Source organism: Apium graveolens, chromosome 2 (assembly GCF_009905375.1).
Source record: "Apium graveolens cultivar Ventura chromosome 2, ASM990537v1, whole genome shotgun sequence".
In the NCBI taxonomy this organism is placed as follows: domain Eukaryota; kingdom Viridiplantae; phylum Streptophyta; class Magnoliopsida; order Apiales; family Apiaceae; genus Apium; species Apium graveolens.
The window spans coordinates 185146496-185163009 of record NC_133648.1 but is presented as its reverse complement, the minus strand read 5'-3'; the positions used below and the strand labels follow the sequence as shown (position 1 = coordinate 185163009).

Genomic DNA, 16514 nt, shown 5'->3' with positions numbered 1-16514 from the left:
GAGCAGAATTCAGAATTTTCCAGAAGGTGCTTGGGCGCCCGCTCAGGATGCTGGGCGGCTTCTTGGGAGCTTGGGTGCCCGCTCAGGAATCTGGGGCGGCCGCTCAGGGACGAGAATTTTAATACTGACTTTATAATCCTTATTCTGATGGACTTCTGAGACGGCTGGTTCTTGTGGGCTTCTATATAAGTAGTTCTCATAGACATTTCACAGAGGGTGGTATCAAGCAAGGAGCAAGGAGAGATGGAAGAAGACCATTTTATCACATCACAACGAATAAGAGGAAGCATACGTTTTCTTGTGATTCTTTTATTCGTTGTATCAGTGGATGCTAGTTTTCTTTAATTTGAACCTTATTACTCTTGTGACGTACTCTGGTTTTAATAAGATTTTTTATTAGTTTATATTGTATGTTATTATCATGTTTTCATATGAACCCATGGTGACGATGAGTTCTATCATGGGCTAATCGTGATCATGGGGTCATAACGGATTTACTATGGATTTCTTTAGTTAGTTGGTTAATACCTTAGTATGTGATGATTGTATGATATCTAGCATAGGTTGTGCTTATTCGTCTTATGTGCATCGCGAACATATAAGATAGTCTGTTAATCTCCTGTGAAGCGACGGTGGATCTCGAAGTTTAGAACTTGCCATGCTAGCATAGGTTCATGTATGTGTATGCATGATTAGTGGGTAACTCTAACCATTTTACTTGCCCTATGTAATCATAAGGAATAACTTGTGCTTAAATCATTATGTTGTCAAATTCTGTAGACATATATGGTCTCAACATAATTGATGCCTATTCAACTTCTATCTTAATTGTGGATGTTTGGTAGAATGGTATTAGTACAACGAAAGTTGGCTTTTATCAGTTTCGTGTTGTTCGATTAATATCATCACCGTTACATGCTAAGGGTAATAACGATAACTAATGAAGGAAGTAGTAATGAAGTTATGATCTCATGTGTGTTTAATATTGTTAATTCAAGTGTCAATTAAGTGTTTAATTCTCGTAGTTAATTATAGTTAATAATTAGTTAATCAAATCTAAGTGTTATTGTCTTGACATTGAGAAGTAATCATACATTGGTGAGTAAGTGTTAATTGAACATAATTAGTCTGAGTCTCTGTGGGAACGAACTAGAATTTATTCTATATTACTTGCGAACGCGTATACTTGCGTGAATTATTAGCGCGTGTTTTGTGCCTAACAAATTTTTGGCGCCGCTGTCGAGGACTCGACGTATTTGTTTAGTTTATGTACTTGCCATCAGTGGTCATTAGGACTCATTGATTAAGATGTGTTACTTATTATTTTCGGTTATGTTTCAGGTATTCTAGCGAGTGTTTATGCAAACACGTTCTCGCACTCGCAAGAGAACTTTAGATACGGCTGAGGAGACAGACTCAGTTCTTGATATTCCAGAGAAGATAAATTTTGAAGATTCGGATAAAGAGAGTGAGCAGAAAGAACTAGTAATCATGGGTGATCGTATAGTTCCAGCAGCAGATCCAGCTCTTATGGGCTTTTCTCGGCCTAAAATTGATGACATTCAGTCAAGCATTCTTCATCCGGCTATTCAGCTAATACTTTTGAAATCAAGTCGGGCACTATTCAGATGGTGCAGAATTCTGTTTCTTTCGGAGGTGCTGTGACTGAAGACCCCAACATGCATATCAGGAATTTTATTGAGATCTGTAGTACTTTCAAATATAATGGTGTGACTGATGAGGCTATCAAGCTGAGGTTTTTCCCATTCTCACTAAGGGATAAAGCTAAGGACTGGTTACATTCTGAGCCAGCTGGGTCCATCACTACTTGGAAATATCTTGCGCAAAAGTTTCTGGTGAAGTTCTATCCAATGGCAAAGACTGCAGCTATGAGGAGTGCTCTTACTCAGTTTGCGCAGCAACCAACAGAATCTATGCGCGAAGCTTGGGAGCGCTACAAGGAGATGTTCAGAAAGTGTCCACATCATGGTATGCCTGACTGGATGGTGATCACTGGTTTCTATAATGGTTTGGGGGCCCAATCAAGGCCCATGCTCGATGCAGCAGCTGGAGGCGCCTTGTTGGCCAAAAGCTATACTGAGGCTTATAATATTATTGAAACTATGGCTGCAAATGAGCATCAAAACATAACTCAAAGGATGATGCCTGGGAAGGTAGCAGGTATTCTAGAAGTCGATGCAGCTACAACTATTACAGCAGAGCTCCAAGCACTGTCTTTGAAGGTCGATTCTTTAGCCAACTATGGAGTCAATCAGATAGCTATGGTCTATGAGCTTTGTGCAGGCTCTCATGCTACAGATCAGTGTTCTCTTGTGAATGAATCTGTTCAGTATGTGAACAATTATCAGCGACCGCAGCAGCCTGTGCCAGCTACTTATCATCCTAACAATAGAAATCATTCCAATTTCAGCTAGAGTAATAATCAGAATGTTGTTCAGTAACCATATCAGCACCCTATCAGTAAGCAGTTTAATCCACCTGGATTCCAGCAACCACAGCATTATGCTCAAAGACAATCATATCCTCAACAAGGAGGTGCTGCTCCACCTTCTAGTGCTGATTTCGAGGAGCTCAAGCTATTGTGCAAAAGTCAGGCTGTTTATATCAAGACCTTGGAAAATCAAATCGGTCAATTAGCCAATGTTGTGCTCAATCATCAACCTGGCATACTTCCCAGCGATACTGAAGTGCCAGGCAGGAAGGAAGCTAAGGAGCAAGCAAAGGATGTCACCTTAAGGTCTGGAAAAGTTGTTGATGCTGAAAAAGCGAAAAATGGAGAAGCTGAAGTTGTGGATGAAGAAGAGAAGCAAAAGGAGAAAACGGTGAAACCAAGGAAGACTATTGTTGAACACACTCTGCCTGAGGGTAATACATAAGGAGATCCTTCTGAGGCTCTGGAGAAAATGCCTAGTTATGCAAAATTCATGAAGAGTATTCTTTCAAGAAAGGTGAAACTGGATGACCTTGAGACCGTTGCTCTAACGGAAGAGTGTAGTGTTGTGCTGCAACAAAATTACCTCCAAAGCTTAAAGATCCAGGTAGCTTCACCATTCCTTGCACCATTGGCAAGTTGTCTTTTGACAAGAGCCTTTGCGATTTGGGAGCAATCATCAATCTGATGCCATTGTCTATCTTCAAAAAGTTGAATTTTCCCGATCCAAAGCCCACCTACATGTCTCTACAATTGGTTGATCGTTCTATTACAAACCAATGGGGCATCGTGAAAGACGTGTTAGTAAAGGTGGATAAGCTCTTCTTCCCTCCAGACTTTGTCATTTTGGATTTCGAGGAAGATAAGAAGATTCCCATAATCTTGGGAAGACCTTTCTTGGCTACAGGTCGTACCTTGATAGATGTGCAGAAAGGTGAACTTACTATGAGGGTGCAGGATCAGGTGTGACATTCAATGTATTCAAGGCAATGAAATTCCCTACTGAAGATGAGGAGTGCTTAAAGGTGGATTTGATTGATTCTGCGGTAACTTCAGAACTTGATCATATGCTAATGCCTGATGCCTTAGAGAAAGCGTTAGTGGGGGAATTTGACAGTGATGATGAGGATGGCAATGAGCAACTACAATATCTAAATGCTTCTCCTTGGAGGCGAAGGCTAGACATGCCATTTGAATCTCTTGGTACTACTGATCTCAAAAATGCTGAAGGAAAGCTCAAACCATCTATTGAGGAAGCACCTACTTTGGAGCTTAAACCATTACCTGAACACTTGAGGTATACTTTTTTAGGTGATGCATCTACTTTACCTGTTATTATTGCATCTTACCTTTCAGGTAGTGAGGAGGACGAGCTCTTGAGGATTGTGAGAGAATTTAAATCGGCCATCGGATGGACTATAGCAGATATAAAAGGGATCAGCCCTTTGTACTGTATGTATAAAATTCTGCTAGAGGAAGGTAGTAAGCCGACTGTTGAGCAACAACGGAGACTTAATCCTATCATAAAAGAAGTGGTGAAGAAAGAAATTCTGAAGTGGCTAGATACAGGAATCATATATCCTATTTCTGAAAGTTCTTGGGTGAGCCCCGTGCAATGTGTACCTAAGAAAGGAGGTATAATTGTGGTAGCAAATGAGAAGAACAAGCTCATCCCCACTCGAACAGTCACAGGATGAAGGGTATGCATGGATTACAGAAAGTTGAACAAAGCCACGAGAAAGGATCACTTCCCTCTTCCATTTATTGATCAGATGCTTGACAGGTTGGCTGGTCATGAGTATTATTGTCTTCTGGATGGATATTCGGGGTATAATCAGATTTGCATTGCACCAGAAGATCAAGAAAAGACTACCTTCACTTGTCTATTTGGCACGTTTGCTTTTCGCACAGTTTCGTTTGGCTTATGTGGTGCACCTGCCACTTTTCAGAGATGTGTGATGGTTATATTCTTTGATATGATTGGAAACAATGTCGAAGTGTTCATGGACGACTTCTCCGTCTTTGGACATTCGTATGATGAATGTTTGAATAATCTTCGTTCGGTGCTCAAAAGGTGTGTGGAAACTAATTTGGTGCTCAATTGGGAAAAATCTCACTTTATGGTGTGTGAAGGCATTATTCTTGGGCGTAAAGTCTCTAGAAAAGGTCTTGAGGTGGACAAAGCCAAGGTGGGAGTCATTGAAAATCTTCCACCACCTATTTCTGTGAAAGGAATCCGTAGTTTTCTTGGTCATGCGAGTTTTTTATCGATGTTATCAAGGACTTCTCGAAGATATCTAAGCCGCTGTGCAACTTGCTCGAGAAAGATGTGCTTTTCAAATTTGATGATGAATGCTTGGTGGCATTCGAGACTCTTAAGAAGAGTTTGATAACTGCACCAGTTATTACGGCACCTGATTGGACAGAACCTTTTGAGATGATGTGTGATGCGAGTGATTATGTAGTGGGAGCAGTTCTTGGGCAGCGCAAGAATAATCTTTTTCATGTGGTCTACTATGCTAGTAAAACTCTAAATGGAGCTCAAATGAACTACACCACTACTGAGAAGGAGCTCTTGGCTATAGTCTTTGGTTTCGAAAAATTTCGATCTTATCTGCTTGGGACAAAGGTGACAGTATTCACTGATCATGCTGCCATTCGTTATTTGGTCTCAAAGAAGGATTCGAATCCTAGACTTATTCGTTGGGTGCTCTTGCTACATGAATTTGAGTTAGAGATCAAGGATCGAAAAGGTACTGAGAATCAAGTAGCTGACCATCTCTCTAGAATGGAGAATCCCGATTCGACTTCACATGATAAGACATTGATCAACGAATCTTTTCCGGATGAGCAGTTGTTCGCAGTTCAGGAGAAAGAGCCATGGTTCGCAGATATTGTGAACTATCTTGTCAGCAATATAATGCCTCCTAATATGAATGCATCTCAAAAGAAGAAGTTTCTGCATGAGGTGAACTGGTACATGTGGGATCAACCATATTTGTTTAGACAGGGAGTTGACCAGATCATCAGGAGATGAATCCTATTCTGTGAGACGGAGGGGATATTACGAGACTGCCATTCCACAGTTTATGGTGGACATTATGGTGGTGAAAAGACGACAGCTCGTATTTTGTAAGCAGGTTTTTTCTGGCCTACGTTGTTCAAGGATGCGCATCAGTTTGTTTTAAGGTGTGATTGTTGCCAAAGAGTGGGGAATCTTACTAGAAAGGATGAGATGCCTTTAAATGTGATGCTTGAAGTTGAGGTCTTTGATGTTTGGGGAATCGATTTCATGGGACAATTTGTCTCGTCCTGCAATAATCAGTTGATCTTGCTGGCAGTAGATTATGTCTCAAAATGGGTAGAAGTCAAGGCTCTATTGATGAATGATGCAAAGATAGTGTTGAGTTTTCTCCATAAGCAGAAATTCACAAGGTTTGGAACGCCACGGCTAATCATAAGTGATGAGGGGTCGCATTTCTGCAATCGTAAGTTCACTTCTATGATGCAGCACTAAGGGGAAGAGTCTATCAAATTGTGACTCTAAAACAAAGAAAATGTGAATCATCGTGTTGCTACTACCTATCAACCGCAAACGAATGGTCAAGCTGAAGTGTCTAATAGAGAGATCAAGAGCATTCTGGAGAAAGTTGTTTGTCCGTCAAGGAAGAATTGGTCTTTAAAGCTCGATGAAGTTGTTTGGGCTTATAGAGCAGCATACAAGACTCCACTTGGGATATCCCCGTTTCAACTTATTTATGGTAAGAAATGTCATTTACCTGCGGAGCTTGAGCATAAGGCTTATTGGGCGTTGAAGAAGTTGAACCTTGATCTAGATGCAGTTGGGAAGAAGAGAATGCTTCAGTTAAATGAACTTGATGAATTTCGACTTCAAGCATACGAGAACAACAAAATGTACAAGGAAAAAGTAAAAAGTGGCACGACAGGAAGCTATCTCCTAAGTCATTTGTGCCGGGGCAACAAGTTCTTTTATTCAACTCTCGTCTCCGATTTTTTCCTGGAAAGTTAAAATCAAGGTGGTCTGGACCTTTTGTCGTCAAAACTGTGTTTCCACATAGAGCGGTGGAGATTTTTGAGAATGATCCGGACCAAGCACTCAAGTTTAATGGTCAGCGATTGAAGCATTACTATGGGGATACGGCAAACCGGGAAGTGGTTAGTGTCGTTTTATTGTCAACTTGATCGGAGTACTCTACGTCAAGCTAATGACATAAAAGAAGCGCTTCTTGGGAGGAAACCCAAGACTTTAACCTTTAGGAACCTTTAAAAGTTAGTACCATATCTAAAAAACCCAAAAAATCAAAAAAAAGACAGAAAAAAAAAAAGTTTTTTCCAGAAACCCCTTGGGCGCCCGCTCAGGAATCTTGGGCGGCCGCTCGGAGTCTGGGGCGCCCGCTTGGAAGTCCTGGGCGGCCGCTCAGGACCCTTCTGCCAGAATTTTTTTTGCCTTATAAAAAACCACAAAAAAATCAGAAAAACCTAAAAAACATAAAAACCCACGATTTCTCTCCCACAATTCCACGTTTTCTCTCCCACAAACCCCACTCCTACTCTATTTTTAACCCTAATTCCTACCCTATATATACACACAACTCCTCCATATACACTCCCGTATACTTTCAACTTTAAAACTCTCTCCTACACTCAAAACACAACTCTTAAACATTTTTTCTTAGTTTCAATGGCACCTAAGAGATCCCGAACTATTGATAGCAGCAGTACCGTTCCTACTGCTGATTCTTTGAGGGGAACTGCTACGAGACCTTGTTTGATGGATAGGGCTGCTGAGGAGGAGTATACTAGGTTCTGACTAAGCCAATTTTGAAGGAGAGGGGATTTTTACCATCGGGGATGGATGGTGAGTTGTTACCAATGATTGCGGAAATAAAAAAATAAAGAGTTAGTGCAGAATTGATCACGAGTGGGCTCTTTGGTATTCGAGTTATTAAGTTCTTAGGGGACTTTGTGCCTAGTGACCTAAGGCTTTTATAGTATGGGATCCGCTAACCTAACGTTCGCTAAATGGATGCCATTGCATAAGTCTTTTGTGGACCTCACTCATTGCACGGTCAAATAAGCATTTGTTGTTGTGTTGAATAAAAGCATGATTCCGTAATAAGCTCCAGTGATCTTGAAGTGTTATAAGTCATTTTGTGCCTAGAATTTATTCTTCATATAATCATGTGATTGCCTTGAGGATAATCGAGTTATGATAATTGATCTAGTTTCGAAGCATATCTGTTAAGCATCCGCACACACCACGTTTCTGGTTGTATGTTAGTTTGCATGATTTGATTGATCTTTCTTCGCCTAATTGCATTTGTTGAGATGTCATGAGTTGGTTGGTTTAGTCATTGTGAGGGGGATCGCTGCATTTCATGTAGATTGCATTCATGCATGTTTTTGTTTTGTTTTTGAGTCTGTGACGCTTGAGGACAAGCATCGATTTAAGTTTGGGGGTGTGATAAGTGGCATTTTATACCACTTAGAACGTCTTATAATGGCTTGAATTGATGTCTTGAAATCAAGTATTTTGTGTATTTGATGCATTTTTCTAGTGTTTTTGCATTTCAGGGTATAACTTGGGTATGTAGGAAGAATTCATCAAAAATAAGCCTAGGAAAGTGCTTGGCATTGGTTGTGGAAAGTTGGGGGCAGGACGCAGCAAAATCAGGAGCAGAATTCAGAATTTTCCAGAAGGTGCTTGGGCGCCCGCTCAGGATGCTGGCGGCCGCTTGGGAGCTTAGGCGCCCGCTCAGGAATCTGGGGCGGCCGCTCAGGGACGAGAATTTTAATAATGAATTTTATAATCCTTATTCTGATGGACTTCTGAGATGGCTGGTTCTTGTGGGCTTCTATATTAGTTCTCAGAGACGTTTCACAGAGGGTGGTATCAAGCAAGGAGAGAAGGAAGAAGACCGTTTTAGCACATCACAACGAAGAAGAGGAAGCATACATTTTCTTGTGAGTCTTTTATTCGTTGTATTAGTGGATGCTAGTTTTCTTTACTTTGAACCTTAATACTCTTGTGACGTACTCTGGTTTTAATAAGTATTTTTATTAGTTTATATTGTGTGTTATTATCATGTTTTCATATGAACCCATGGTGACGATGAGCTCTACCATGGGCTAATCGTGATCATGGGATCATAACGGATTTACTATGGATTTCTTTAGTTAGTTGTTTAATACCTTAATGTGTGATGATTGTATGATATCTAGCATAGGTTGTGTTTATTCGTCTTATGTGCGTCGCGAACATATAAGATAATCTGTTAATCTCCTGTGAAGCGACGGTGGATCTCGAGGTTTAGAACTTGCCATGCTAGCATAGGTTCATGTATGTGTATGCATGATTAGTGGGTAACTCTAACCGTTTTACTTGCCCTGTGTAATCATAAAGAATAAGTTGTGCTTAAATTGTTATGTTGTCAAATTCTGTAGACATATAGGGTCTCAACATAATTGATGCCTATTCAACTTCTATCTTAATTGTGGATGTTTGGTAAAATGGTATTAGTACAACGAAAGTTGGTTTTTATCAGTTTCGTGTTGTTTGATTAATATCATCACCGTTACATGCTAAGGGTAATAACGATAACTAATGAAGGAAGTAGTAATGAAGTTATGATCTCATGTGTGTTTAATATTGTTAATTCAAGTATCAATTAAGTGTTTAATTCTCGTAGTTAATTGTAGTTAATTATTAGTTAATCAAATCTAAGTGTTATTGTCTTGACATTGAGAAGTAATCATGCATTGGTGAGTAAGTGTTAATTGAACATAATTAGTCTGAGTCTCTATGGGAATGAACTAGAATTTATTCTATATTACTTGTGAACGCGTATACTTGCGTGAATTATTAGAGCGTGTTTTGTGCCTAATACAAAACACTAGCTTCATGTTAATACAAAATTAAGTGAGTTTTGAAATATTGTGTGCACTATTTTATTTCAGTTAACATAATATTAGTGCATTTCAAATATGCTTTGTTAACCAAGCAACAAACATCTAAAAAGCCTTAAAAATATCCAAAACACATTCACCCCCCTCTGTGTTGTATTCATTACCTAACAAGTGGTATCAGAGTAAAATCTGAAATCAAACATATCAAAGATCTTGGAAGAATGAATACACGGAAGATTAGCAATATAAAGATACCAGCCTTTGATAAGACTAACTACACATTATGAAAAAAGAAGATGATGTTGTTTCTAAAGATGGCCAACCCCTTGTACATCCGGATTCTGAAGAATGGACCATTTATTCTTATGGAAAGGATTGAAGAGTCTACAGAAGGGGACATGGTCATTCCAGCCTACTATGATCCTAAAGATCCTTCAAAATACACAAACATTGAGAAGGAAAAAAGTTTCTCTTGACAGTGGTTTGCAATTAATTCTGATAAAGTCACTTGACAATGTCATGTATAATAACATTGTCAACTGTGACAAAACCAAATAGATCTGGAAGAAAATAGAAATTATGTGTGAAGGTACAGAGGAAGTTGGATCGAATCAAAGGATAATACTGGTGTCTCAATATAAGGGTTTCCTGGCTAAACCTGAAGAAAGTATAACTGATGTCTTTGAAAGATTCAACAAGATGATTAATGACTTGCAGCTTCATAAAAAATACTATGAAGCTGAGGAGGTTAACTAGAATTTTTTGCTCACCCATCATGATCGTGTGGAACAGAAGATTTCAGTTATAAGAGAAGGGAGAGACTTGAGCATAATGACACTGGAGGTTTTATATGGTATTCTAAAAACCTATGAACTGGAAATGATCCAAAGAAAATCTTTAAGAGCTGGTTAAGGGCACATTGTTGATGGTTCAAGTGCACTAGTTTTAATGACAGCCAGTCATCTGATGATAAACTAGAAATCCAGACTCTAGTTGCTTCAAGTAATGAGCAAAAGAATGAGGAACCACAGAAGCAAGTTATTCTTGAACTTGAAGAGGATGAATTTTATACGTTGGATGAACTGGATGAGTTAGGTCAGTCCATGGCTTACTTAGCAAGAAAATTCTCTAATACTAGAGTAAAAAAGCCAATGTTCTTCAAAAATAAGGGACAAACATCCAACAAGGACAACAACTGGAAGGAAAAAGCACAGTACAATTCAGGAAGCAAAAATGGCTACAAAACAGGATCAGTTGACTGGTCAAAGATCAGGTGCTTCAATTATGATGAATTGGGCCATTTTGCTACAGAATACAGGAATCCAAATAAAGTGAAAAAGGACAAGGCCTATCTTGAATTGGAGGCAAAGTTTGAGGCTCTTCTAAGAAAATAACACGGTAAAGCTTATATTGCAGAAGGAATGAGTTGGGATGCTTTAGATAATGATGAGGAGGAAGTAGGAAACTATACACTCATGACCTTGGAGCAATGAGAGTCATCCTCACCAAAAACACAGGTACCAACTCTTACCACTATTGATTTAAATGAAAGTCAATATAAGGAGACTGTAGAAAAGATGAACATAGAAATGTTCCACATTCATACTATCATGCTAACAGCTACTGAGGAAGTCAGTAGGTTATCAAAAGCTAATGAGAATCTTGAGAATGATAAATAAAAGTTTGAGCTACTACTTGTGGAGCTTGAGACAGTCAAGCAAGAAAATGAATATCTAAAGAACAAGCTCAAGTATCCTAGTGAAATGGAAGTTGTGTTAAGAGAAAAGATAGAAAAGAATGAGGTGAAACTAAAGTCATTCAAGAATGCATCTCAGCTAGTTGGTCAGTACCATGAGAAGAACAAGCCATGTGCTAACATAGCTGTTGGCTTGTATTATGATGCATTGAACAACAACAAGAAAGTTGAAGGTGACAAGGGAAAGGCAGCAACAAATGAAGATATCCCAGCAATGCTGAGAAAGGTTGATTCACCACTGTTCAAAGCATGTGAAGTAAATTTTAGTGAAGATGAGTTGATCATAAAGCAAGAAATTACCGATGAGGAAAATAAGAAGAAGTGCACAGAAACAGCTCCAACTTCCAAAGCTGAGAAGTAGCCTATGGTAAACCAAACTCCTAAGAAACCAATCAAGGAAGTTAAGGCTGAGAATGCAGAAAAGAAGAAGAAGAACAAAAATGGGAAGGTTGGAATAAACAAAAGCAATAACTTTGCATTTGTTATAGATACTCCAAGGAAATAATGTCAAAAATGTGTCTCTACAAATCATCAAACTCATATTTTTAAAATGGATGTTAGTGAGCCAAGATTGGGAGCATGCAAGTATAATGAAGCAAAAGCTAATGATCGTTACTTATTATGTGATAAGTCATATTGCATACCTTGCAAGATGAAAGTAATGACAAGTTGTCACTAGCTGAGAGTAGATCTTAAGAAAGTCAATATTGAGTCCCCAGCTAAAAAGGAAAATGCACATCAATCAATGAACTGCATTCTTTCAGAAATATCAAATCCTACTTCTGTCAAATTTGTTAACAAGAAGAAAGTACCCGACACTGCTTGGGTTGGTAAACAAACTTAATCCTCATTGTGTGCAGGGAAAAGTGAAGAAGGTCATATGGATCATAGATAGTGGATGCTCAAGATATATGACAGGTGATATGACCCTGCTATCACAATTTGAGGAGATGGTTGGCCCATTAGTGACTTTTGGAGACAACAACAAAGGTTTCACAATGGGATATGGAAAGATAATTTAGGGAAATGTTGTCATTGAAGATGTAGCACGGGTAGCTGGTCTTGAGGTGAATCTCCTAAGTGTCAGCCAACTTACAGATAGAGTATTCAATGTTTTATTTGACAAAGGAGAATGCCTAATTATCAGCAAAAAGTCTGATGAAATTGCTTTAAAAGGAGCAAGGAAAGGAAGCTTATTTGTTGCAGACCTAGACTCAGCAAATGAGTATGGAATTTGTTGCTTCTACACCAAGGAATCTGAAGAACAAAGCAAGTCGTGGCATAAAAAGCTCTCTCACTTGAATTACAAGGCAATCAATACTCTAGTCAAAAAGGAGTTAGTGAGAGACATGCCAAATCTAAAGTTTTCTCAAAATGAGGTCTTTGAGGCTTGTCAAAAAGGAAAAATGAAGAAATCAAGTCACAAGAGTAAAACGGTGAATTCCATAAGTGCATCTTTGCAACTTATTCACATGGACTTATTTGGACCAGTAAATGTCTTATCAAATTCAAGAAAGAAATATGCTATTATGATGGTGGATGACTACTCAAGGTACACATGGGTAGAGTTTATGCACTCTAAGGATGAAATTCCACACATCATAATTGAACACATCAAGAAGATTGAGAAGCAGGCTGAAGACCAGAATTATGTAAAAAGGTTGAGGAGTGACAATGGCACAGAATTTAGAAATGCAACTTTAACTGAATTCTGCAAAGATAATGTCATTGTTTAAGAATTTTCAGCAACTAGGACACCTCAACCAAATGGTGTTTTTGAAAAGAAAAATGGAACATTAGTGGAGGCTGCTAGAACAATGTTGCAAGATGCCAAACTGCCAACAAGTTTTTGGGAAGAAGCTGTGAACATTGCTTGCTATACTCAAAACAAATATCTCATCAACAAAAATCTTGGCAAATCACCCTACTCAATCTTATCTAAAAAAAGCCTACTGTGAAGCATCTTCATGTATTTGGAAGCAAGTGTTATGTTTTGAAAGACAACTCTGAATATGTGGGAAAATTTAATTCTAAGGTTTTTAAAGCAATTTTTCTGGGATATTCATTGGAGAGAACTGTCTACAAAGTCTATGTGATTGAGCAAAATAAAATTATGGAAATCACATATGTATTTTTTTATGATGACAAGTGTTCAGGCTTGGAATGCCTTGATGAAAATAAAGCTGAGACCCTGAAATTTGAAAATCTTAACATTGATAGTGATTCTGAGGATGAAGCTGAAATCAACACAAAATACAAAATAGATAAAGAGTCAACTAAGAAAGTAAATCATGAGAATGGAAGCTCATCTCAAACACCTAAATTTTATAGAACGAACTCAAGGGGAGAAAGAGGAGATAGTTCTGCAAGTCATGCCAATGGAGAAAAAAAAACAGAAAATTCAAGTCAACAAACTCACACCAGGAAATAGGATAGAAGTACACAAGAAAAGCAATTATTGGTGATACAACCATTACAGTGAGGACTAGAATTACAACTGTAAATGAATTTCTTCGTGCATATTTTCTTTCACAAGTTGTGCCCAAGAAAACTAAGGAAGCTCTACTTGATTCTGATTAAATATCTGCTATGCAAGAGGAGCTAAATCAGTTTAAAAGAAACAAAGTTTGGGAATTGGTTACTTCACCAAAAAACATAAGTGTAATTGGAATAAAGTGGGTGTTCAGGAACAAAATGGATGAAAATGGGATAGTCGCTAGAAATAAAGCAAGGTTGGTTGCAAAAGGCTACTCACATGAGGAAGGAATTGATTATGATGAAACTTTTGCTCCAGTTGCAAGACTTGAAGCAATAAGAATCTTTCTTGTATTTGCTGCACACTCAAACTTTAAGGTGTATCAAATGGATGTGAATAGTGCATTCCTTAATGGTAAGTTGGAAGAAGAAGTTTATGTGCAACAGCGGCCTGGCTTTAAAGATCCAGAATTTCCGAACTTTGTATACAAATTGTTGAAGGCTCTCTATGGACTAAAGCAAGAACCTAGTGCTTGGTATCACACACTGCCAGAATTTTTGATCAAACATAGATTCACTAGAGGAACAATAGATAAGACTCTCTTCTACAAGCAGCATGGTGATGATATGATACTAGTTCAAATCTATGTAGATGATATCATTTTTGGTTCTACTAGTGAAAAGTTATGTCAAAGATTCTCAAAACTCATGCAGAGTGAATATGAAATGAGTATGATGGGAGAGTTAAGTTACTTTCTTGGACTCTGTTAGGAATATATGTATTAGTTTGATGATTAGTTAAACAAAACACTTAAGTAGAAATCTAGTGTTTGTAGCCTCAACGGATAAGACAATCTTGGCTATCCGTTGATGGAGTAGCTTTACTTAGAAATAAGTTTAGTATTGTAGCATATTTCAGTCTCTGTATTTGAGTTATAATTCTTAGAAGTTGTGGAAAATTATAAGTCATGTTGACTACTAGTGGATATGCAAATAGGAGGGCTAATTGTAAATATTTCATGCCTTGTAGTTTTGTATATATGAAGTAGTATCAACTGATAGATTAAAGGCCTTCAACAGATGAGAAACAAAGCTTCAACGGATGTCTCTAAAGTTTCAACGGATAACATCCATCAACGGATGAGTGCATCAACGGATAAAGCTTCAACTATTAAAGCATCAATGGATGTCACTAAAACATCAATGGATAAAGCCATCAATGGATGAAACCTTCAACGGATGCTCAGTTCCATAGCAGTTGATAGTGACAATTCATAAGCTGACAGAGGCACATGGGTTGACAGAGACAATTGGAATGTGGTACCCTCTTGGAGGAATCAAGAAAAAGCAGCATTTCCATTCTGGTGCAATCAAGGAAGTATTCAAAGATTCACAGATTATCTTAGATTGCATTGGATAGAGAAATGAAGAAGAAAAAGGTGAAGAACTATTTTATAATTGTATTTTATCTTTGTCTTCACTTGTAAACTTGGTGATATATAAACCAAGTTGCAGCTAGTAATTAGATGTGAATTTTCTAGAGCTGTTTAGAAAAATATAGAGAGAAAATCATCTAGTTTGTACTAGGAAGCAGCTGTGAACAATTCTTTGTATCACAGATTTTCTGAAATACACATCTCTGGTGGAACAACAAATCCACCAGAAAAGTTTTTAAAGCCTTTGTGTTCTTTACATTTGTGTCTTGAATATACATCTGTCGGCACCTGCTCAAAACAATTCACACACATTTGTTCATCATACACTTAGCTTTTGAAACTGCTCAAAACTTGAAAAAGTTTTGAGATTTACATTCAACCCCCCTCCTGTAAATCTCATTGTTAGTTCCTTGGGAATAATAATTGGTATCAGAGCAAGCTCTTGACATACAAAGAGTTTAAAGATCTATTCTACTAACATCATGAGTAAGAAGGATATTGGAGTGAATATTCCAATCCTGGAAATAGATAATTATCATCACTGGAAAGTGAAGATGCATCTACATCTTCTCTCTCAAGATGAAAGCTACATAAACTGTATTGAAATAGGTCCTCACATCCCTCACAAAGTGGCCACAGCTGCCACTGCAACAGTTGTTGTTGGACAGTCTATTCCCAAGCCAAAAGCAGAATGGACTGATGAAGATATTGAAGAGGTTCACAAGGACAAGAAGGCCATGAACATTCTGTTTAATGGCCTAGACAAAAATATGTTTGATAATGTCATTAACATCCAAACTGCTAAGGAAGTTTGGGATATTGTACAACTTATCTGTGAAGGTACTGAACAAGTTAGAGAAAACAAAATGCAGCTTCTCATTCAACAATATGAATATTTTTATTCTGAAGAAGGAGAATCATTGAATGATACCTTCAATAGATTTCAGAAACTGTTGAATGAATTGAAGCTGTATGGCAGAGTGTACCAAGTCAAGGATTCCAACTTAAAATTTCTGAGGTCTCTACCAAAGGAATGGAAGCTTATGACTGTTCACTAAGGAATTCTCAAGATTATAAGGACTTCACACTTGAAAGATTATATGGAATTTTGAAGACCTATGAATTTGAGATGGAGCAAGATGAGTTGTTGGAGAAGGGAAAGAGAAAAGGTGGATCAGTTACACTTGTAGCTGAAAATGAGAGAACTGAAGCAAGGAATGAAGAAAAGACAATGCCAAGTCTCAAAATTGGCACAAGTAAATTAGAATCAAGCAAGGGAAAGGAGCAAGCAGCTGAGGTTGAAGACAATTCCAGTCAAGATGACTCTAATGATGTTGATGAACATCTGGCTTTTCTGTCCAGAAGGTTTGCAAAGATGAAATTCAAGAAAAACACTAGAGCCACTAAGCCAAACAAGAACATGGTGGACAAGTCTAAGTTCAAGTGTTATAACTGTGGCACAAGTGGG

The 16514-nt window shown here is 38.1% G+C and overlaps 1 non-coding gene across 1 annotated transcript; it reads right to left on the bottom strand.

Annotated features, from left to right (window-relative positions):
• Nucleotides 1–1886: 1886 nt before the first annotated feature.
• Nucleotides 1887–1993, bottom strand: LOC141709946 (small nucleolar RNA R71). Its single transcript, XR_012570495.1, has one exon. It is a non-coding gene; the product is annotated as a small nucleolar RNA R71 (small nucleolar RNA).
• Nucleotides 1994–16514: the final 14521 nt, after the last annotated feature.